This window comes from Xenopus laevis, chromosome 4L (genome assembly GCF_017654675.1).
Source record: "Xenopus laevis strain J_2021 chromosome 4L, Xenopus_laevis_v10.1, whole genome shotgun sequence".
NCBI lineage: Eukaryota > Metazoa > Chordata > Amphibia > Anura > Pipidae > Xenopus > Xenopus laevis.
In genome coordinates, this window is record NC_054377.1 from 23,679,038 (window position 1) to 23,701,608 (window position 22,571).

Consider the following 22,571-nt stretch of genomic DNA (forward strand, 5'->3'; position numbering starts at 1 on the left):
AATCCAGACACCGTGGGACTACATTTTCTACTAAACATCCTAAACAGCTGGAATGAAAGAGAGATGCTGGGAGTAAAAGTTCTGCAAAATCTGCCAGGGGCTGTTGCCCGTTCTCTTACATCTCCTATGTAAGACAACGGGTCTGAGCATGAGTATAAATGCCCTTTGTAGTATGAACTAATGAGGTGTGGGGGGGAATGAGACAACTTATTATATATAAAAAGAATATAGTAATTGGCAGTTATTTAGATAGATAAGCACTGTAGCCCATAGTCCTTACTTCAGCCCTTCAGAGCATATACAGACCTAGCAGGGGGCATTCCTGATAAATTCAAAGTCATATTAACTAAGCCTGAGACTTCAAAGGGAACTATCACATAAGAGCTGATGGATTTGCAGAGATTCCACCAACCCCTTCTAATACCATTTCATATTTTCCAGAACTGATTTGCCATTTAATAGCCGCTAAACTGTTTGTGCCCAAGGAAAATCTGGACATTAAACTGCATGTCAGTAAGCATTAAAGGCAAGTGTATGGCTTCATCTTCATGTTTCAAGCTCTGTGCCCACAATTGGTTTTATATGCCTTTGCCATGTGCTGCAGTCAGCCTAAAGAGTGGAAAAGGTCACTTTACAATAATGCAAATAGGGGGATCCCATGTAAAGTGCAGGTACGGGACCCGTTATTCAAGGTGCTCAGCACCTGGGGTTTTCTGGATAATTTGGATCTTCATACCATAAGCCTACAAAAAAAATCATGTAAACAGTAAACAAACCCAATAGTCTGGTTTTGCTTCCAATAAGGATTAATTATATCTTAGTTTGGATCAAGTACAAGAAACTGTTTTATTATTACGGCGAAAAAGGAAATCATTTAAAAAAATGTAATTATTTGGATAAAATGGAGTCTATGGATGATGCCCTTTCTGTAATTCGGATAACAGGTTTCCAGATACCATACCTGGGGCATAATGGGATTTATGGGGAATAGGGGGGTTTTATAAGCACAAACAACATGGAGGCAAGTGTTGAGCCGGGCTAACACACAGAGCAGAGAACTCAGTGGGATATATAGAGCAGACATTGGGATAAATCACAGAGACAGCCGCAGGACAATGTGCAGGAAAAACATGCACAGAATGGAAAGAATGTAAGAAGAAGATCACAGGGAAAGTACTGGGAGACAGAGAAACAATCACATGGCCCAGAAAATCAGATCCCCACAGAAAGCATCAGAAGGAAAACAATGAAGATGTAGGGAGAATCCAGGAACCTCATGGCTCATAGATATCAGAGACATAAAACTTACTCAAGGGTCAGTGAAAAAGGATTAGACTATAATTTCATTTCAGTCCAATAGTTCAACTATGATGACCACTTAAGACCAGAGCTCACTCAACAAAACATGCCCTGCTTCTCCAGTTATATAATCCGCAGTTACTGCGCCCTATCAAATTCATACTAAAGGCAGAATTCTCTCTCCCTCTCCTTCCATTCATTCATTTCAATGTACTATTTCCTTCTTCTGTGTAATCCTCATTTAATCTGCCCCCACTTTGTTTCAGCAGTTATTCTTAACTGCACCTTTTTCTTCTCCTACAATGCTCACGTTCTTCTTGCCCCCTTCATTCCTCTCCTGGCTTTTCCTCTCCATTAACCTTATTTCTGGCTCTTTTTCTCTCCTAAAGTTCATAACGTTTTTCTTTGTTACATCCCCTACTCCTCGCTAATTTCTCTCTCTTCCCATATTAACATCAATTCCTCATTACTCCTTTCTTTAGTTTTCCTTGTTATATTCATACTATTATTAGTTTCCATATTTCAGCCCTTGTAATCTCCCATCCATTCCACTTCTCTCTTGTTCTTTCTCCAATCCTCCTCTTTCCCTTTGCCCAATAACCCCTTTAAACCATCTTTCTACCCAAAATGCACAGGACGTAGGGATTTCTGGATAACTGATCTTTCTAAAATTTGGATCACCATACCTTGAAAGGGGTGGTTCGCCTTTAAGGTAACTTTTATTATGTTGTAGAACGGCCAATTCTAAGCAACTTTTCAATTGTTTTCATTATTTATTGTTTATAGTTTTATAGTTATTTGCCTTTTTCTTCTGACTCTTTGAAGCTTTCAAATGGGCGTCGCTGAATCCCTTCTATAAACAATTGCTCTGTAAGGCTACAAATGTCTTGTTATTGTTACTTTTTTTTACTGATCCTTCTATTCAGACCCTCTCCTATTCATATTCCAGTATTTTATTCAAATCATTGCATGGTTGCTAGGGGAATTTGGACCCTAGTCACCAGATTGCTTAAGATGCTGATTAAAAAGCTAAATAACTCAAAAACCACAAATAATAAAAAATGAAAATAAAATGCAAATTGTCTCCAAATATCACTCTCTACATCATACTAAAAGTTAACTCAAAGGTGAACAACTCCTTTTAGTCTATTCGAAAATCCTTTAATCATTTAATAAACCCAATAGGCTGGTTTTGCTTTCTGTAAGGTTAATTATATCTTAGATTGGATCACGTACAAGGCACTGCTTTATTATTACGGGGAAAAAAAAAATAATTAAAAAAAAAAAAAACTAAATTATTTGGATAAAATGGAGTCAGGATAATGGATCCCATATCCGTATCTGTTGTTGTCTTCTTCACTCCCATTTCACTTTCCATTTTTCTAACAGTTCTCAACTTTCCTGCTTTCCCATTTTATCCTTAAAAAGCTATTTCTTGATTTACTAGAAATCATATGAACCAGGAAAACTGAGCTAGCTATTTATGTTACTCGTGGTGTAGTTCATAAGATCCTGTAGGTTACTAACATTTGTTATCACTACTGAGCATTATGAAATGTCACAATAACGCTAATAGCTACAATAATCCAGTCTCCTAATAAGTAATACCATTAATCCAACCATGGATTACCATGTTAGAGTGCGCGAAAGCAGTCCCTACATTACAGACAAGGCAGAGAAACCTACAGAGAAATCAGAGGACATTAGAGTCAAATAGCTGCTAGGTGCAAGTCCTTCAGCATAAACCCGTATGTGTCTTTTGATCTGAGTATGTCATGTTGCTTAGATAATTTGGGATCTGTCACCACATGTTAAGCCTCAAAAAGATCAATAATCTCCTCCGTCAAACAGCAGAGCAATATAGTTCCCTTTTGGATTACACGTTTATACTAATTTGGCCTGGATAAGACTTCATCAAGTTCAAGCTTTTATTGAACCCATCATCTATTCTAGAGCATGGCTAGATAGATGCACGGAACTAGAGAAAAGAAAATCAATACTGAATTAAAGAAAGGAAAAAATATCCCCACCAGACCTAATAACTGCAACCAGATTGTCCCTCTTGAGAGAGCATTGCTGACATCCAAATTAGGGTCTAGATGTGCTCTATTTACCATAGACATTTACATATTTATCAAGGCAAAACTCCGACCAAGGATAAATAATTAATAAAAGATGATATAGCACTTGCTCCACTGTACCTGAGAGAATATATTATAATGTATACAGGTATGGGATCCGTTATCCAGAAACCCATTATCCAGAAAGCTCCGAATTAAGGAATGGCCGTCTCCCATAGACTCCATTTATCCAAATTATCAAAATTTTGTAGGGATGCACAGAATCCAGGATTCGGCCTTTTTCAGCAGGATTCGGATTCGGCCAAATCCTTGTGCCTGGCCAAACCGAATCCTATTTTGCATATGTAAATTGGGGACAGGTAGGGAAATCACGTGATTTTTCGTCACAAAAGAAAATGATTTTTTCCACTTTTTCCTGATTCGGATTCGGTTAGGTATTCAGCCGAATTTTTCACCAAGGGTTCAGCCAAATCCCAAATAGTGGATATCCTTTTTCTCTTTAATAATAAAACAGTAGCTTGTACTTGATCCAAACTAAGATTAATTAATCCTTATTGGAAGCAAAACCACCCTATTGGGTTTATTTAATGTTTACATGATTTTCTAGTAGACTAAGGGCATGAAGATCCAAATTATGGAAAGACCCATTATCCAGAAAACACCAGGTCCCAAGCATTTGAAAATATTCCGCATTAACCATTGGGATCCTCACAGCTGATAAATATGGAGATATCCACATGCTCCACAATTGATCCAACGTTAGGTTTCAAGAGACCCAGTGAATCGTTACAGCCTCATGCATTTTCATGCATCTCTTCTCCGCACCAGGAATGCAAAGCCTGTGGCAAGAGAGTAACTACAGAGGAAGCAGACCCTGCCCAGGAGGTATAGGGGGCCCCATGAGGTCCAAATAAAGAGCAATTTCAACATATATTGGTAAAACAGGACAACCTCTGGAAATGTTGGGGGCCCTAAAATGAATTTTTCTGTGGGGCCCAATAACATCTAGTTACATCACTGGCCTGTGGCCCTCCAGGTAAGAGCTGTCATACTAAGAGTTACAGTTAAAGGGATACTGTCATGGGAACATGAATCAGTTAATAGTGCTGCTCCAGCAGAATTCTGCACTGAAATCCATTTCTCAAAAGAGCAAACAGATTTTTTTATATTCAATTTTATAATCTGACATGGTGCTAGACATTTTGTCAATTTCCCAGCTGCCCCATGTCATGTGACTAGTGCCTGCACTTTAGGAGAGAAATGCTTTCTGGCAGGCTGCTGTTTTTCCTTCTCAATGTAACTAAAGGAGTCTCAGTGGGACATGGGTTTTTACTATTGAGTGTTGTTCTTAGATTTACCAGGCAGCCGTTATCTTGTGTTAGGCTAGGGCCACACGGCGCGATTTTGCCGCGATTCTGCGCTGGGAGAGTTGCGAGTTGCGAGTCGCTGCGGTTTTTAAGCCGAAATAGCTTTGTTAACTTTGGCGCTGGCGTCAATGCAAATCGCGGCGAAATCGCTGCGCTAATTCACACGCGGCGATTCGTTTTCTATTGTCGCCCGAAGTTGCCTCGCTGGGCGTTTCCGGGCGACAGTAGAAAAAGAATCGCCGGGTGTGAATTAGCGCAGCGATTTCGCCGCGATTTGCATTGACGCCAGCGCCAAAGTTAACAAAACTATTTCGGCTTAAAAACCGCAGCGACTCGCAACTCGCAACTCGCCCAGCGCAGAATCGCGGCGAAATCGCGCCGTGTGGCCTTACCTTAGGGAGCTGTTATCTGTTACCTTCCCATTGTTCTTTTGTTTGGCTGCTGGGGGGGGGGAAAGGGAGGGTGTGATATCACTCCAACTTGCAGTACAGCAGTAAAGAGTGATTAAAGTTTATCAGAGCACAAGTCACATGACTTGGGGCAGCTGGGAAATTGACAATATGTCTAGCCCCATGTCAGATTTCAAAATTGAATATTTGCTCTTTTGAGAAATGGATTTCAGTGCAGAATTCTGCTGGAGCAGCACTATTAACTGATTCATTTTGAAAATTAATTTTTTCCCATGACAGTATCCCTTTAAACACTAGAACAGTAGCAGGAGTTACCCATCACTACACTTCTCTACAGACCAAGACCGGAACTAGGCCCTTACTTTAGTTTAATATCTCCCTACTTTGATTCGGATCTCAGCCAGAAAGTTGGCATGTTGGAGAAAAGCAACACACACAGATATAATTTTATATAAATATATATATATATATATATACATACACAAACGTCAGTACATAATGAAAGCTCTAAGTATAACGATAGAAAATAGCTGCTCCTCCCGCCCGATACTGTTAATAATAGGAGTGTAATTAGTGGTGTTATTCATAACAAGAGCAGCTAGGAGAAGTGTTTATATTTATTCTAGATAGACAAAGATGCCATTGTTTAGTTACTTACTTACTTACTGTAACCAGAGTCAAGACAGCGTACTCTCAGCCCAGGAAAGTAGTTTATCAACGCTTATTATGCTGTGAACTTTAGGAGACATTTCTACAGTGCAGTAACACATAGAAACCAATCAGAACTTAGCTGTTATGTCTACACTTGTGGCAGAATAATAAAAGCAAATATCTGATTGGTTACAATGTTATACAGGTATGGTGATCCTTTACTCTTAATCCAAAAAGCTCCGAATTACATGATGGCCATCTCCTATAGACTACATTTTAATCACATAATTCAAAATTTTAAAAAGGATTTCCCTTTTCTCTGTAATATTAAAACAGTACCATCTATTTGATCCCAACAAAGATATAATTAATTCCTTATTGGAGGCAAAAAATCCTATTGGGTTTAATTAACACTGAAATTATTTTTTTAGTAGACAAAGAGATAATGACACCAGAAATTAAACCTTTTTTTTATATATCTATCATAATATTGTCTTTGCATTCTATTTATAATTTTGCCATAAAAGTATTTACAAATGCTTTTACATTACCCATCTGATCCCCATGTTCCTCTATTAGGGGGCTGCCATATTTGAGCTTCAGTAGTCTCTTAGCATTAGAAACTGTAGGAAACAGTCAGATTTAGGAACTTCAAGAAACAATTTCTTACAATTAGCCCTACGTGAGCTATAGGTAACTTTTGATGCACATTAATATTTTGAATATAATAATACATTTTTTTTGAGTCAGTATCACTTTAAGGCATCAAGATCCAAATTACGGAAAGACCCCTTATCCAGAAAACCCCAGGTCCCGAGAATTCTGGATTACAGGTACTATGCTGGGGGAATTTTGCTCTGTGTTTGCAAATAACCCATAGAGTAATTCCACAAATATACCAAGAAAGTAAACTTGACTGGTTTGTTGGGTCACTGTGGATCAGCAGTCGGAGTATAGGAAAGAATAAAGATATTCCTTTCTTCCAATCAGATGCTTCTCTTTCTACCTATAGGCCAGCACATGAATGGACCAATGGGTATGCAACTGGGAAACCTTGTTACGATCTATGTGGCTAATTTTAGCCCAGATATAAGTTGGGGAGACTGTTAGGAGGACCCAATATTCAAACCCATATGACTTTAGGGGGCTGAGTCAGTAGTTTTTTTTTCAGTCCATGTATGGCCACCTTTAGAGGAATTTCTGATGGAGTTTTTAAGTCAAGGAGTCAATAACATTTTGTGGAGACTGATGGAAGACTAATGTGACTTCTATACATCTAATAATAGAATCAATTTGTTTGCATTGAGTCATCTTGTTGCTCCTTGGTGGTTTTTGATCTGGGTACGGTGGTTGATATAAACACACAGCAGAGCTGTCCTACACGCATATCCCTATTGTTACAGACTGTCAGGGGATTCTCTACTAGCCAGACTGGGAGCTGAGGAAGGTAGGTCTCATGTATTTCCATTTATCTCCTTGGAAGCTTTGCAGCTCATGAAATATAATAATAATGTAAGGATCTAAGGAGGCTAAAGAATCCACAGTCAGGTGTCTGGGAACTTGACTGTAAGCTCAGCTCCTCGGGCAGCATTCCTATTGGTAATTGGACAACCTGGCTTTCGTCATGCGCCAGGAAATAATAGGTGCCAGGAAAACACCATAGCCTCCCACCCTGGCTATCTGTGTGTACACATAGGGTCAGACCTTCCTCTGCCATATCCCTTGGGGATGAGCGCAGGAATAGCAGAGAGAACATGAACGGAAATCCAATGGAAAGGCACATTTCCTGTTAACCTAGTACACACATAAGCACCCTCAGCCTACCCCCTTCTCCCTGTCATTGGCACATTTATTCCTAGGCAGAGCACAATATTTCCAATTTTCATTAATTTACATATTATACAAGGGCCATGGTTTAGTCTACCTTTCATTAGCTTCCTTATTAATGCTACTTAATGATCCTCTCCTGACTGCAGTGATGTAAACAGAAACTCAGAGTATCCATGACTTGTCTGCTCTAGCATAAAGATAATGAGCCTTTTGCTGGAAGGAAGGAAGCAGACTTTTCCATGCAAATTGAATGGCACTATTTCATAATATGAACCAAAATAATTTCCCTGCAGGTCTTTCATTTTGCCTGCAAAAGTTCTTTTTTGAGGGATAAGTACATTCCCTTCAAAATGGACACAAAATGATCACAATTCTGTTTTTATCATATTGTATTTTTTACATAGTTTAGTTTTGCCTTGCTTTCCCCTTCTACTTAATTTTTTTGACAGGAAGGAAGTAGCTACGTGTCTGCTGTGGATGCAACTAGAAGTTATCTTAACTTATTTTTTCAATATAGCGGTCATAATATACAGGAAAACACGCTGACTTCTGGTGGGATTTGGGGCAGCAGGGACCACTAGGGTGGAGGCTCACCAGGACTTCTGCTGATATATGGGATATATGGGAAATCAGCTTGGAGGATATAACATAAATAATGAGCTGCTAATGTAGTGGCATAATAATTCCTGCTGAAAAGGACATGGATGTTCTTCAGTGAAAAGTTCATGTGCCAAAATACTTGGGACGTAATAAATTGCGGATGTCAATGAAAATTTTCAATGTAGGTAAATAAAAGTATATCAAATTTAATAAAAATTATATCAAAGTTGCACAAAGATCCCAGAGTTACTCTGCAATTGAATTGCTGCCACATGAGTAGCCAGCATCGTGAATAACCTTTGCAGAGCATAATACCCTGTCCTCAGTGCAAAATGATGCATACTATAAAGCCTTCCCAGTAGAACCATTACTATAGTCAGTACGGCCCCTGAGTCACAAACCAATAATCCACTTATCTTTAAATCAATTACTGGCGAGCTGAAAATACTTCTTGAACGGTATTATCTATGTATATAATATATATCTAGATCTATCTATCATCTATTGATCATTTATCTATTATCTATCTATCTATCTATCATCGATCTATCTATCTATCTATCATCTATCTATCTATCTATCTATCTATCTATCTATCTATCTATCTATCTATTATCTATCTATCTATCTATCTATCTAATCTATACATTATCTATCTATCCATTATCTATCAATAATATATCTATCTATGTATCTATTATATCTATCTAGCTTCTTATCGATCATCTCTAGATCATCTATCTATCTATCTATCTATCTATCTATCTATCTATCTATCTATCTATCTATCCATTATCTATTGATTATATAGCTCTCTATGTATCTATCATCTATTATATCTATCTATCTATCTATCTATCTATCTATCTATCTATCTATCATCTATCTATCTATCTATCTATCTATCTATCTATCTATCTATCTATCTATTTATCTATCTATCCATCTTTCTAATCTCCCTCTTGATATCTTTATCTTTTATGTATCTCTCTCCTTATCCGTCTACAAATATTGCCTGCCAGGCTGTCTCTTTCTGCACTGTCTGTCTGTAGCTAAACATACTGTCTGTCTGTACATATATTTCCATGCAGGTGCACACATTCACTCTCCCTTTCTCTCCCCTCTGACTTTTGCTCCCACTGTAATTAAAGCAAATACGGCTCTGCTTGCGGGGGACGTTGATTACCATCTGCACGGACCAGTATCCTGGAGGATGGATCAGGTTGTCAGCCACCCTGAATCCTCCCAGATAACTCTTCCGCTACCACAATCAGCATTACGCCGCACAATCAGCTCCTAAGTGAATCACTGCTAAGGATTATTCATTACTCAACTGCCCCCCTCTTTTGAAGAACAGTATCTTAACTGTACTCTTGGGGGGTAAATATATAAGGAGGACACGTTCTATACACTGACTCAAATTCTAATGCTTCCATACTGACCTTCCTTAGTAAAACAGCAAAAAAAAAAAAATCTTTGTAAAATATGTTAAATTTTTATAACTAGCACTTCTGAAATCACCTTGCAAAGTGCCTTAAAGGGAATGTAAACACCCCAAACTAATGCAACTCTAAGCAACATTCTATTATACATTAATTAATTTTCTGCCCTCTTCTATACTGCTTCTTCTCTTGAAACCATATAGCAGAATTCAGCCTTACCAGCTCAGCCACGGCTCCATTGTTTCAAATGTTAGAAACACTAGCTCAACAGAGAAAAGTAAGTGACAATTAGAATTTTTAGGTGTAATAAACATAGTAGATAACACTGACTCTGATACACTTCTTTTATACTAAGAGATAGTCAACATTCATAAAATTTATATTAAAATGAGATATATGAGCAAAGTAAAGCTGATATCGGTCTACAAATTACCATTATGAAGAATTCTTCCAGGCAGGGTAAGAGGTACCATTTAACTTGCACTTATCCCTTCCTGTCGGGAAAAGGGTAGAAATTGCAATCTCTGGCCTCAAAAACTAGGGCCCATTTATCAAAGCTGGCTAAATTTGCACCTAGGCAGAAACCCATGGCAACATTTTTTTCTTTAATGGTTCTACCTGCAGCTGGTTAAAAAATGCTAATCACTGATTGGTTACTGCCCTTGTGGTGTGTGTATGTATATATATATATATATATATATATATATATATCCATACTGCATATATATATATACTATATATATATATATATATATATATATATATATATATATATATATATATAGTCATATTGTTGAACCGGCACTCACCATAAATTAATCGAATCCCGGGTGCTTCTTCAAGAGAGAACATATAGATATAGTTAAGAGCACTCACGGGTATTGTGGCAAAAAGGCTTTTAATGGAGTATTACAGTCTAACCCACATCAATGTGGGGTAGACTGTAATACTCCATTAAAAGCCTTTTTGCCACAATACCCGTGAGTGCTCTTAACTATATCTATATATATATATATATATATATATATATATATATATATATATTTAAAATGACTCCAGATCAGCTGTAAAACTGCACTGATAAAGGCAAGCACTTTGCATTGCTTTTACTTATTTTATTGCGTTACAAGAACCTTAAGGGCCAAGTCTTTCAGCGCTTTCAGAAGCCCTTAAATGAAAAATTGTATAAGTAGAACATATTTCTGATGTCCCTGAGCTTTGAACAGAATTCCAGCCCCAAAAGTGATATATACACAACATAATCTTCATCAGGCGAAGCACACAATCCATCTATAAATAACACTCTGCAGCAAAAACAAGGGGAACCAGGGATATATCTTACTACTGAATGGATTGGAAGCAGAACTGGGCGTGGATTTGAACGTTTTTACAAGAGGCACTGGGATTGTTACCGTAAGAATGTCTTATTTATGTTTTCTGACTGCATTACCCACATTGTCCTTACAACAAGGTCCTAAAAACTATGCTTGCCCAAGACACTGGGTGGGAACACAGCCTTATGTGCAAACAGGGTGAAAAAGTTTCAGTTCTTAATATTTTTATCTTTGCAGGGCTAAAGATGGTGTATGCACCCAAGTGTGACTGATGGTGTAATGGTGCCAGGCTGTGCCAGGGCGTGGGCATAGTGCAGTACTTACACACACACAACTTATTTATTTTTTCTCAGGGTTTTGATGGTAGCCAGTCTGCACTTAGAGCTTCTGTCTGTGGGTGATGCCAGGGTTGGGGACTGCTACTGCTGGGCAGTTTCTGTGATCTTCCATGTGTATGAAAAGACTAAGAAATTCCTGTCAGCCACCTTTGTACGCCAGAAAGGGAATAGCCCCTGTTGTAAAAGCTGAACAGGGTTTGATTCTTTCTGCCAATCACAAAGGCAGCTTCCAAAAGGGTCAATCACATGACATCTCTGGTAGGCCATTATAAGGAACCTGAATTATATTATGGTATAGTGCCAATCCCAGCTAATACTGCTAGGCGAATGGGCTGCCATTTGGTGAGCATGCCCAGTTTAGTTTGAACGTAGGATTCCACAGTACACAGCTCTTACAGGGGGCCAACTACAGGCCCGGACTGGCAATCAAATGCCAGAGGGAAGATGCCATAGACAGTCGCTATTTATTGGGCCGGTGGGGACTGTTTGGGCCTGTGTGTACTTGACATGCCAGGGCCTGTTTTGACTCCCAGTCCAGAACTGCCCAACTATGTGTATTATGTAACAGAGGGTCTTTGTTTGCCCTCACAGTAGGAGTTAATTACTTGGAGAGAATAGGATTCCAAGCTGGATACACAACATTAAAAACATGTTATCAGTTACATAATATGTGGTGCAACAGTTCAGCAGGGTGTATTGTGATATATTTAAGGGTCAGGACACACACTCAGATTCAACAAATCTCCTCTTCTTTGAGGCAACTAATCTTCCTGAACTGCCTCCCGCCGGCTAGAATGTAAATTGCCCGAATCGCCAGCGGGATGGCACTCGGAGTGCTTCGTTTTCCAAAGTCGCCAAAAGTTTCCTCGTGAGGCAACTTCGGGCGACTTCAGAAAACAAAGCGTTCTTAGAGCCATCCCACCGGCGATTCACATTTTAGCTGGCGGGAGGCAATTCGGGGAGATTAGTCGCCCCAAAGAAGAGGAGATTTGTCTCCCTGAATCTGTGCGTGTGCCCTGACCCTAAAGGGGCTGTTCACCTTTAGATTAATGTTTAGTATGATATAGAGAGTGATTTGCAATTGGGTTTAATTTTTTATTATTTGTTTTTTTTTTTAGTTATTTAGCTTTTTATTCAGCAATCTGGTTACTAGGGTCCAGATTACCCTAGCAATCATGCATTGATTTGAATAAGAGACTGGAATATAAATGGGAGAGGCCTGAATAGAGATGAGTAATAAAATGTAGCAATAACAATACATTTGTAGCCTTACAGAGCATTTGTTATTTAGATGGGGTCAGTGGCCCCCAATTGAAAGTTGGGAAGAGTCAAAAGAAAAAGGTTCATAATTTAAAAACTATAAAAAATAAATAAATAATGCATACCAATTGAAAAGTTGCTTAGAATTGACCATTCTATAACATACTAAAAGTTAACTTAAAGGTGAACCACACTTTTAAGCATTGAACATATTATTACAGATTTTCCCATCCAGATTAAAACGTTGTTTTATCACAGACAGGGCTGTAACAGCAGCTGAACCGGAATCAACATCATTACAGTTTGCTGGGATAAACGCAAACTAATCCCGGCATCCCAAATTTGGAAAGCGGCTTCTGCAAGTGAAGAAAACTTCCGTATAAAGGCTCATTATGCAACCAGGATTATTTTTGGCCGGGAGAAAATATATGAATGGGAGTGGAAAGAAATACGTGTATTTTTAGTCTTTGGTAGAACAGTGGGAGAGTGAGAACAAGCTGTTGTTATTGGGAAAAAAGAACAATATTCACATAGTCACAAGGAACTGTGTAGCACAAACCTCATTAGAGAAGGACTCTCCTAGTTAGGTGCTGCCATGTCTCGGCAATAATGTAACCTTAAATTAATGCTTGATAAACACAAGCAAATAGGGTTGCCACCTTTTGGCCTGTCTAACTCTAGGCAGGGGGCAGGTTATAACGTAATGGGGGTGGAGTCGTGATGCAATGGAGGTGGAGTCGTGGCATCAGGAGTGGGGCTATGACATGTGATTGGCCAATCGCAGTGTCAATCATAAGGAATCCTGCCGGTTTTCCTAAACAGGCAGTTTTGACCCCAACATGCCTTCAAAAATCATCTGTCTGGGTCAAAACCAAACAGGTGGCAACCATACAAGCAGCTGTTTTGCCACTGGTCTTTCTATCGTTATTCTAGGGCGGATTCTACAAGAAGTCTCTCTGATACCGAATGATTCCTGCTTGTATTTTTAAAGGAGAACTAAACCCTAAAAATGAATATGGCTAAAAATGCAATGTTTTATATACTGAACTTATTGCACCGGCCTAAAGTTTCAGCTTGTCAATAGCAGCAATGATCCAGGACTTCAAACTTGTCACAGGGGGTCACCATCTTGGAAAGTGTATGCGACACTCACATGCTCAGTGGGCTCTGAGCAGCTGTTGAGAAGCTAAACTTTTCTCTTAGCTAAGCTTGAGAAGCTAAGCTAAGACACTAATTATCACACAGAAAATGAGGTTGGCCTATAATATAAGCTGATGCTACAGGGCTGATTATTAAATTTTGATTCTAATTGCACTGGTTTCTGTGCTGTCATGTAGTAATTATCTGTATTAATTACTAATCAGCCTTATATTGTGACATTGATATTCTATGTGTACTGTATATTGTGAGTGGGTCCCTAAGCTCAGTAAGTGACAGCAGTACAGAGCATGTGCGGTGAATCAGCAGAAAAGAAGATGGGGAGCTACTGGGGCATCTTTGGAGACACAGATCTTTACTGCTAAAGGGCTTTAGTTGCCTTGGGTACAGAAGCCCAAAACATAATGTACAACATTTCTAGCTACTTCTTTAGTTTAACTTTCCTTGTCCTTTAAGCGAACATTAAAGGGGTGGTTCACCTTTAAGTTAACTTTTGACATGTTATAGAATAGCTTATATAAAGCAACTTTTCAATTGGCACTTTTTTTTTCTTTTTTTATAGTTTCTGAATGATTTGCCTTCTTCTTCTGACTCTTTCCAGCTTTCAAATGGGGGTCACCGAACCCCATATAAAAACAAATGCTCTGTAATGCTACAAAGGTATTGTTATTGCTACTTTTTTATTATTCATCTTTCTATTCAGGCCTCTCCTATTCATATTCCAGTCTCAGTCAAATCAATGCATTGTATAGTTTTTGAATTATTTGCCTTCTTCCGACTCTTTCCAGCTTTCCAATGAGGGTCAGTGACCCCATCTAAAAACAAATGCTCTGTAAGGCTACAAATGTATTGTTCTTGCTACTTTTTATTACTTATCCTTATGTTGGTCTATATGTACGCCTCTATTCTGTATTCTTGCAGCATGATACCGATTGTGCCTGCCTTGCAGAACAGACAACAGGGAGCAAGGTGTGGGTTTTTAGGGCATGAGGGAGCCCCGTTCCATGCAGCTGCCTTGAGCAGGTAGTAAGTAGAGGGCTCCCTTTACATCCTTAACATACTTTACGACATGGGAATGATGCACAAATGGTGCAATTGCTGTTGCATGCTTATGAGCACCCACATTAATGCCACAAAGGCTTAAAATAGATATATAGATAAGTTGGTTATTATACTAGAATACAAATTAGGGTCCCTTTGTATTGTAACACAGGAGGGTATGATCATGGCCCCTTACACCCATCTTCATCATGACATCTACCAAAATGGGAGACAAACAGAAACAGTTGCAGCGATAGCTGGATCTACACAATCTGGGCAATGATCACAACATGCAAACAAAACCCAGCTGCTATGATGATTTTGTAAGGGTCACTGGGCTTTTGCTGAACTACATCTCCCAACGGCCACAGAGAACATACTCGACAGCTGCCTAACATTTACTAGCAGCAGGCGGGGGTTCCCAGATATATACACAGTCAAGCATACACAGAGCATGCAAGAGGCAGAAGTGTATAACAAGGATTGGGTGGAAGTTAATCCTAATGTTAACACACAGCTTACTCCTCTAATGTCAGCCCCAGTCTGTAGCCCTGTATCCTCATCTGTCAGCATCCAACATCCATCCTGGGCGTGTCGGTGCCCCACAATCCCCTGCTGTACTGGCAGGGCTCATGCACCTTCTCAGCAAATAGGGCCAAGTATGTTTAGTATCGAACTTTGTTTATGGAATAAAATCCTGCAGTGACAGATTGTATTCAAGCCAATGCAAATCCATCCACCATTAAGGCAGTAAGTGCTATTCCTACACGTCTCCAATGCAGCAGGAACCATTGCAGCTCCAACCATTGTGCTATCACTCCAGCCACACTAATATTCCTGCATTCATCACACAGCAGGGAACAGCACTACTACACAGACTACTACTAATCCTATGGCTGAACCCAACAGCACACCCGAAAATTCTTGCACACATCAATAAATCTATAGAGTGACTTTGCCTTTGTGATTTCTGCTTGCGATGACAAAATTGAAAAGGAAAATAAGATGGTAACACAATAACACTGGAGGGGGGGGGAGATTAATGGACCCCCAGTAATGCTACACAGACATGTTACATACCACAACCAACTACAGTGCCTGGACCTCTGATTAACTCCCACTTAACATCAAGCCTTATTGAAGCTCAAAATACCTCTCAACCCCCAGTACATTCCTTGTATACGAGAACCGAGCTGTACCCATGGGTTTAAGAGGAAACAGACCCTGCGGCTGTAGTGGGGGACCAGGAGTTATAGGGGCCCCATGAGGCCACCTGTCTGGTTTTGACCTGGACAGCCCCGTTTATTTAAGGGCTGTCTGGATCAAAACTACCTGCCCGGTTTTCCAAATTATCCCTGAGATTGATGCGACGATCAGGCAATCGCCAATCGCCATCTCATAGCCTCATCCCTGATGTCACATCCCACCACTGCTACATCACGTCCCATCATTGCCCCGCCTCCCGCTACATCACGGTCCTGCCTGCCTGGAGTTAGTCCGGATGAAAGGTGGCAACCCTAGCCCTAATTCATTTACAATTTCAATAAATATTGGCTAAACAGGTGAAACTCTAAACATTTTGGGGGCCTGAAAAATAATTTGCAGCGGGGCCCAGTAATATCTAGTTATGGCTGAACCGACAGTCCATGAATCGAGCTCTAGAACCTTGAATCTTGTTTTCCCTTTACACAATGGCAAAGCCGTGGTGGAACCAACCTGTGAAAAGCCCTGCAACACACCCAACTGTTCCACGTGCACACAAACAACACTGCAGGCACAGAGAACCTTCAACAAATACAGGCACAGCCCTGCTTCTGTGCACAGACATTTTGAATAAAGGGGATCTCCACTCAAAATCATTTTTAATCTGAAGGCCCTGCGGAAGGAGCTAATCTCCATGCTACACAGTGCGTTCTGTCTGGCTGGCGGCCAAGGGCGATCCGCCAATGAGGTGAGCTGAGGCGCTGAAGAGAGAGAGAGAGAGAGAGAGAACGTCCCATCAAGCCTTTGTAACCCAAGATACCTACATGATTTTAAATGGCAACTATACATTTATTTTTCTGTTAATGAAATAGTGAGGGGTGAATGTATTACAATTCTTTTTGCTTGTTGTACCCATTAGATTCAAAGATGGCTTTATCAACGTACCCTTGGGGAGGCTGCTATTGTCCCTCAGCTTTCTGAGCACCTCTATCTTATCACCTCCCTAAAGATGACCAAAACATTATACAGTGAATAAAGTACCGAGGAATTCCATGACCATTTTTGTTTTTATACAGGTCATGGGGGTGACTTCTAATATCCTCATATTTTGCAACAGGGGATACTTTATTTATTACAATACAAAAGTTACAGTGAGTGATGTGACAGAAATGGCATCACTAAGCTCCGATTGTAACCGGTGAAATCACTAAGCACCGTTTACAGTATAAGGATGTTTTTTTACAGGATATTCGTGGCTCTTGTGCATTATATAATTAGATTTATTGCCTGTACTTAGCACAACTGTAATGGGCAACTGGTGGGTAGAGTAAGCCGTTAAAGCATTCAGGTTTGGTTTTCTTCTTAGAGCTCTTGGATGTACCAGTATTCCACTGCCCTACATTCCCCTGCCCATTCTTGCCACTCTGCTCTAAATAACACTCCCCAGAGTTAATGGAAGGCTAAATGAAATGATCTCATATACAAATGGGACATTCCATTAAAAGCACTATGCAAATTAAGCAAATCAATTCCAACAGTGCAAATGTGCTGCATTTCCTCCTAGTTTCCTCTTTTCCTGACGTTCTGTTGCACTTCACTGACTCCTGACCAGGATGTTGGCCGCACAAAGTAAATTTACTTTCCCCAGCCTGCTAAAATTTAAAACAACACATAACCCTACTGCACATGCAACAGAGTTCTGCAGGGGCGTGGTGATATTTACACATACTTGCATTTGTTACAATAGGCTTTCTCTTCTAAAGGCAACTTCTCTTGCGGTGTCACAGGAGAAAGGGATGTATGTGCAGCTATCAATACAAAAATGCTACATAATGTATCTCACTATTCATCCAATGTTTGCCTCCCTCCTCATACTGTAGTGGGTGGGTATCCAATAACAACTCATACTGGAGGCCTTTGGTCCTATCATCTCCATCTCAATGGTACATCCCCAATCGATGCTTGAATTATGCTTACATTTTTGTGCATACTAGTATTCCAAAGCAAGGCTAACTTTGGGGGAAGTAAAGTCTTTGGGAATGCCACCTAAATGCAGACACAGCATGGTGAAAGTGCCTTCACTAGGTGGACCAGACCAAAGCTTGAGCTACTTCTTCAGGTGGGATGGATAATTTATGTTCTTGCTGCACCTGTTCTCAGTTACATGCCTACTCCCACTAACTCCATGCCTTATCAAGGAATGTCTGCCCCCTCCTAGCTCAATATCTTCATAGTAGCAGTGGCCCAGACTATAGTTAACTACAATAAAGTAGTGATGCCAGGCCATATGTTATTATACTCACTCCAGTGCACAATATATATTAGGCTCTTCCAATGCACAATATCTATTTCAAGTTTCTTTCTATGGAACATGAGCAGGGTAAGTTCACTTAAGTTCTGAAGGCACAACAAGTACATTTGCTACATTGGAATGATACACGACTTCAGTGGTATCAAAGCAAATGACTGGTCATTAAGTAAACTTCTCCCTGAAGAAAGATTATCGAGATATCTGGAGATTGGAGAGCAATAATAGGAGCTAAGGGGAATTCTCCAAGTCTCGGTCCTTTGGGAGATTCCCGGGTACTTTGACAATCCAATAATAATATCTAGGACACTAATCCAAATTTCACCCTAATGGTCATTTAGGCTACACCTCCTATACACTGCCAAGAGGGTGGCCTGACAGATTAGGAACCTCTTTCCTAGTTTATGTGATGAGATGTGTACACATGGCAGGCCTCCAGTTTTGGGGCAATAACTTCTCTATATAACTAATGGTGATATCAAATGTGAGGTAAGTCAGGCTTACAACAAAGTACTGGATGGGAATGGGGATCTCAAACAATGCAGATATGGCAAAAAACCAAATGCAGAACATAGACTGAATGACTAACAACAACAGACAATCAGGACCTAGACGTGGTGGAATACAAAGATGGTAGCTCTGGTGAGGGCCCTGTCCATAAATTTAAAAAGATTTCAAAGATGGGGGGGAGTTGGCAACCAAGGCAAAAGGTGTCAAAAATGTACCTTAACATATACATGGAAGATAAATATATTATAAGAACAATTCATGCATTTAGAAAGCTGTGGATAATAGATACACAAAATTTGAGGGTAGCAGGTCCATGGGGTAGCTTCCAAAGCATATGGAGGGCTATCATACATTAAAGTGGCAACAAACTATTTATTTATATTTTCTCTGAATCTGTTCAATAGACTATTAAAATATAAATTATTTTCCCTTGATTCCCTTGATGAAGTTGCTAGCCAAATATGCCGTTTCTGTTTTGCTCAAGGTCTCCATTCTTGAGCAGTTGTTTGTCTTGAGCCCTTCTTATCCCCTTCCATAACAACAGCCCTTCCATTTGCTCATAGCCTCTACACTCATACATTTATATATAATACAATTTCTGCCAGCAAAGGTAACCCTATTTACTCAGCCAATAGGAAAATGGTAGCATACAGTGTATCAGTGAGGTTTAGGGTCTCTATCTGTGACCTTAGCCTACTGGATATTCTGGATGGAAGTATGTTGCAGGATTTTAACTGATTTCCTCAAAATAGTCAATAACACTCAGCTGCCACTACACCAATAAACATTCGTTTTTTGTCTCAATTCCCTATTACTGATGTACTGATTTATGTCAGTCGAAATGCCTGACCTAATCTGGGCATATACGGCCACTCAAGCCCTAGTTTCTCACGGGACTTCCAAAAGGGTGTGGCTGTAAAATGTGGTGATGTCACAACCGAGCGGTTTAACGTTAATGTCCTAAAAGTCTCAGAAGTTGCATCAGCCATTGACCCACAGCAAGCAATCAGAAGTTGGTATTTACTACTTGCCAGTTAGGAAGCAATTGTCTGATTGGATGTTATGTTCTACTAGATTTGTGTGTTCCCCTTTGCACAGTATCCGTGCCAGTGATTTGTATTAAACATATTTATGTGAGGTGGGCCCTGTAGATTTCAAATATTTTCAGGTGAGCATCATTTATGGAACGTGTAATTATTATTGATATAAATCCCTCCTTAGGCATCCCTCTTTCTATACCTACTACTCTCCTAACCCAAATGCCCTCATTTCCTCCCATTCTTATATCCCTATTTTATTTCTGTTTGCTTTCCTTTTTGCACATTACTTTAATATAACAGTCCCTTATATGACATATTCATACAAAACTATACCCATACATTGCCTGTAATTGTGGACAGTATTGCACTTCTACTCCACAGAGCTTTCAATCTAACTGCTACGGGGAAGCGGAAGGAATCAAACCCTGGCTTCCCCGAAGCACAGTTCCCTTTACTTGTCTGGGAATGCATAGAAAACACGCAGACACAGAAAAAAAACAACATCATTTATCTAAATATTTACGCTAATGAAACCCTGCCCCTAGTGGTCAAGTGCCAGAAAAGATGATGGAAATGATTAACCTTCTCCAGTAATAAATTTCTTATGCACGGATATATCTTGGGTTTCAGTTAATTAAACTGAATGTTTCATATTTACAGAATCCATTCTCGGCCACTATAAATAAGGTTCCTTGAATTGCTGAACAATTTGTCAAGATCAGAAGGAGCCAGCAAGACTCGGACTTCTCATTAAAATCAGTAAGAGTCAGTACTGATCTCCCGGCAGTTTCGTTCTCATACCCCTGCCAGGCGCATCTGTCTCTGCATCTCCCTCTGACCCACCACACCCAGGTGTCAGCGCTCCTCAGTCCTGCCTTGCTACACTGGTAATTAGCATGTAGATCCCATGTTACCAGGGAGAAGCCTCTAATACATATTGATCTGCCTATCCCCAGAGTGGGCACCCAGCATGCAGGCAGAGCACAGTTGAGTTATTTTAGGGTAATACAGACTTCCTAGTGGGCACTTTGCATTTTATAGCAAAAAAGACAGAGAGGAGGCTGTAGATTGTCAAGGCTACAAATTGAACACCCCTGACACATAAACTAAAAATATTTAACAACTGATCCACAGTATAACATATTCTTCTCACGTCTAGGTACAGTCTGCCAGGGGACCCTTAAGAAACATGGGTGTCCACAGAAGGGGGCAAGAGGGGGAAGTGGCCCCACCCTGACTTCTTCATCTAGTTCCAAGAAATTTTTGTAATTGTAAATTTAATTCCCAACAACTTCCCACCCCAAGGCAAGCTTTAATTCGTTTATCGTCTGCATTGTCGTGAATAGGTTCATCTTCAGTAGAATGCTAGTGTGATATTAGCTTCTTTGCCGATTCCCCCTGGAAAATATTGTGCGGACACTCATTGTCAAGAGCAAAATGCCCTAACTCCAGTCCTGCATAGCACCAACATCAGTCTGATCCCAACGGGTGACTAAGTTGCACAGCACAACTTCAGAAGACTTTCCAATGCCAAGGCTGATAGACATGCAACCATAAAAGTAAATGCTGCTCTGAATTCCATCAGTTGATTGTTGGGGGGTCAACAGGGGAACCTAGGAGGCTATTGCACTCATTTAAGGCTCTATCATCATTAGCAACTGGCAGGGGCAATACAGACCCCACTAACTATATAATTGTCCTCTATGGGGAGTAATAAGGCACTGTCTGCCCCAATGGCATCACAATAAGGCATCACTCTATTGCCCACCTATAGCCACTAAATTCCAAGAAGGGACCTATTGAGGCTGAACCCTGGGCTCTAATTCACCCAAGAAACAGAACACAAACCACTTATAAAGACACCAAGAAATCACTCCCCTGATCACCGGAATCCAAGTAATAAAAATGCCCCAGTGACTTACCTTTACCTGTAGCAAGTGCTACCAGCCAGACTTAAAATCCCAATAGTGCTCCCATAGTGCTGTGTGTTTGTGTGGCTATGTGCCTGTGGCTAGTGGCTTCTCCCTGTTCTTGGAGATAAAAAGATCGCGTTGTTCTCCGCTGCCTGCTCTCTATGCACTGAGCGACTCTCCGGCTACACTTTCATACACTGCTGCTGCTGCTGCTGCTGGGGCACGAGGAGGGACGCTTCTGCGCATCTGCCCTCTAGCGGCGAGAAATGGAAACGACACCTCGAAATTGTTGAAATATGCTGGAGAAATTAAGAAGCAAACTGAACTTTTCAATGTTATTTAGACCAAAATCTACCTGCCTTTAGGCACTATTCTCACAATATGAAGTGGCATTACCTCTCCTGCAGACCTTTAAGCTAACTTCTAATATATTATAAAAAGGTCAATTCTATGAAAATTTTCAGCTGGTTCTCATAATTTTTTTTTAGCTGTTTGCCTTATTCTTTTGGCTGTTTCCAGCTTCTAAATGAGGGTAACTGATCCATCTCAAAAATAAATGCTCTGTAAGGCTACAAATTTCTATTCAAGCCCTCTCCCATTCATTTTCCAGTCTCTGAAGGTGGCCATACGCTATAAAATCCGCTCGTTTGGCAAGGTCGCCAAATAAGCGGATCTTAACCCGATATGCCCGCTAATGGCTGGGCGATATCGGTTGAATCCGAACGTTCGGCCCAATGCTACGAATGGGCTCAGACGTGTCGAGGGACTGCATCAACTAGCTGATGC

General features: G+C 40.2%; 1 protein-coding gene across 1 annotated transcript in view; it reads right to left on the reverse strand.

Moving 5' to 3' along the window:
• chrm1.L (cholinergic receptor, muscarinic 1 L homeolog) overlaps positions 1–21,996 on the reverse strand; it is an 85,121-nt gene extending 63,125 nt beyond the window's left edge. The window contains exon 1 of the mRNA XM_018257549.2: positions 21,795–21,996. The gene's annotated coding sequence lies outside the window, so the exon portion shown is untranslated. The remainder of the gene's footprint in view (positions 1–21,794) is intronic.
• Positions 21,997–22,571: the final 575 nt, after the last annotated feature.